This window comes from Nansenia antarctica, assembly GCF_963989245.1.
Source record: "Nansenia antarctica genome assembly, chromosome: 5".
Classification (NCBI taxonomy): domain Eukaryota; kingdom Metazoa; phylum Chordata; class Actinopteri; order Argentiniformes; family Microstomatidae; genus Nansenia; species Nansenia antarctica.
The window spans coordinates 4709721-4712844 of NC_137690.1; the positions used below are offsets into that span (position 1 = coordinate 4709721).

The 3124-nt window shown below is 47.1% G+C and overlaps 1 protein-coding gene across 1 annotated transcript in view; it reads left to right on the forward strand.

Moving 5' to 3' along the window:
• sema6a (sema domain, transmembrane domain (TM), and cytoplasmic domain, (semaphorin) 6A) overlaps positions 1 to 3124 on the forward strand; it is a gene marked incomplete at both ends in the record, with an annotated part of 56183 nt that overhangs the window by 42187 nt on the left and 10872 nt on the right.

A 3124-nucleotide genomic window follows, 5' to 3' on the forward strand; every position in this document is an offset into this window, starting at 1 on the left:
GTCTACCTCTCTACACACACACACACACACACACACACACACTGACACATTGACACACACACTGACACATTGACGCACACAGACATACACACACACACACACACACACGCGTACACACACACACACACACACATACACACACACACACACACACCCACACACACACACTGACACATTGACACACACAGACACATTGCCAGACACACACACACACACATACGCACATCGACACACACACACACACACATTGACACACACACACACACTGACACATTGCCACACACACACACACACATACTGACACACACACACACGCACACACACACTGACGGCCCCCTTTCTTTCCCGCTGGCGTTGACAACAACACAAGTCTCAAGGTCAACGTGGTATAAACCGCCCCGCATAGAGACACCAGAGACAACGCTGCCACCAACGACACCGCCAGCCGGGGTGATCAATGTCCCCTCCCTCTAATAGAGCTGGGACACGACCCATTAGGAACCCCATTACAGGAAATGGGATGTGTCCTTGGGATATAACGCGGGGAGATGAGGAGATATTGATAATCAATAAGGATGATCGGGGGTGACCGCTGGCCCCTCGTATGCGCATCATAAGACACTCACGTGTGCATCATAAGACACTCACGTGTGCATCATAAGACACTCACGCGTGCGCCTGTATCTCATAAGACGACCCACCCGTGCAGCTGAGAGGTCCGTCCGTGTAAAGGCGCGGTCACCCACAGACGTGGGAATCTCATAGAATTCCTCTTATTATTATATCGAAAACGGAGCAGAAAACGTATTAAAGTCGCATTATTTGATGTACCAGTCCAATAGCCACTGCTATGTGTATGTACAGTATGTACGGTATGTACATATACATCGTATGTGTGTTCTGGGAATCGTAGTTCTACGAGGTGAATTTTAGTGAGGATTCTCTCTGGGGCGTGGCAGTGTGTGGCAGAGGGGGGCCTCCTGGGTAATGTAGTCCTGGAGTGTATTATCCCAGGGGTCTTTCTCTCTCTCTCTCCTCTCTCTCTATCTTATCGACCAATCCCTAATCAGCCCCTAGCCCCATACGACCTATGACCTTGTGGAGAGTGGATGGAGAGAGAGGACTGGATCGGTGTAATCAATACGGGGGAACTTCCAATTTAGCTTATCAGATGGTTGGTCTACCGTCTTTATCTGCTGAGCCATAATCGATTACGCCTATCCAATCGTCTTGGACATCTGCTGGTGTATGGAGGGTATGGGGCTAGGGGGGGGGGGGGTGTTTGGGGGTTAGGCGGAGACCGTTAGGGCAGCCGAACCTGGATCCAAACACCTGAAGGTATCTGAGGTGCGCTTGAGTTAGCATTTAGCAGTTTGTAATCCGTAACCAACTGAAGCTGTTTGTGTCATCAGCAGCATCGCTAGTCAAAGTACATTTATTTAAACACGCACTAAACTACACCGGTTTAGGGCACGCCCTGGGCGCGGACTCAGAGAAAACAGAGAGAGAACATGATGGAATATGTGACATGACGTCATCGAACTGCGAAACGGGCGCAAAGTGCAAAGGCTTCAAAGTTGTGTTTTTGCAAAAAAATAAAAATAAATCTGATTTCGTTTTTTTTGTCACCAGACACAAGTTAAGGTTTTGAACTACCCACTCGTTATTTTTTCGAGCAGTTTTACGATAGTTAAATACGTGTACTTAGTCAACAAAATAAGCTTATTTTTCGGTAAACACAGACGGGTAAGGACAACAACATAAACAAACAAAATAAACACTGAGGATGTCTAACATTCATATATGCAGGGCTCTCAAGTCTCACGCATCGGGCGTGAGACAAGGTGTGGCGTGTGAGCGTGTGAACGGGTTGAAATGCGTGTGTCTCACGCCCCAATGCGTGAGACTTGAGAGCCCTGTAACCGGCACACATTTAAAGACAGACATTCATACTATAACCCATCAGGAACATCTCAGTAGCCTAGTTCACCGGCAGTAGTGCGTTTTTTAAGCCTTGAGTCTTGAAAGTCTCTACCAAGCAATCGAAACCAAGCGCACCTCAGGTGGAGTATTTTGAGTGTTTGACAGAATGCTGGGTGTTTGTCCCCGGGTGGGCGAGGGCAGCTGGAGGGTAGGACACACCTGTAATAGTGAGAATCAGACGAACACAATGGTGGCAGAGACTACAGCATGCTAACAGCAGCATCACCCCTGGTGTTGCTGGCCTTGTTGCCGTTAGCCGCGGTGCTAGGCGTTAGCATCACTCTGCCCGGGATCAGAGGTGTGTTAGCTTAGCATCGCTCGGCTGACAGCAACAAGGTCTTCACATTCAAGCAAAAGCTTCTCGCTGTTCTGTTTTTTTTTGTTTTCCTTTTTTATTTCCCTCTACGACACATTTTTGCAGCAATATATCAGTTCAATTTCAGCTTACCGTTATTTTCTTTCTTTCTTTGTTTTAATATAAAAGTGAGCTCTGATGATATTGTTCTGTTATTGGTTTTTCTGTGAAGTATAGTACTGTACATATTTTTTGCATGGCTTAAGTTTTTTAAACTACTGTATGTATGGCTTTTCTCCTTTTTCTGTTTTACGTTCCTGCCTTTTGGTTGCTTTGATGGTATTATATTATTACAAGCACAGTTTTGCCTTTATGCAGCTTCCTCAGTCTCCCTGCATGGCAGACCAAAGCACCACTGCTATCACTCCCATCCTCCTACCTCCTGAAATCCTCCCACCCTCCCCCCCTCCCCCCTCCCTCTCTTCTCCCCTCCGTGAGCTGTGCAGGTGCATGTGTGTTGTCATAACTAGCTGGTGGTGCCAGATGTACTCTGAGAGGCCCGCGGAGTCCCATGGTGACCGGGTTCGGTGCTGTATCACAACATATTAACATGATGCGCTCCGACAGTCGCTGTCTCTCCTCGTTAAGACGAGGGGTCGTCAAATCAAAAATCTTAGCCGATGAACACGAATATGTAACATGGAATAATTCTGTGTCCACAATTGCGTGAAAGTATGACGCATTCACAGCACACACACACGCAGTCAACAAATGCTCTTATTGAGACCGGCGATCAAAGTTAGGATTCTTGATTGGGGAAAATGTAAATTATGATTATGCGTTCAT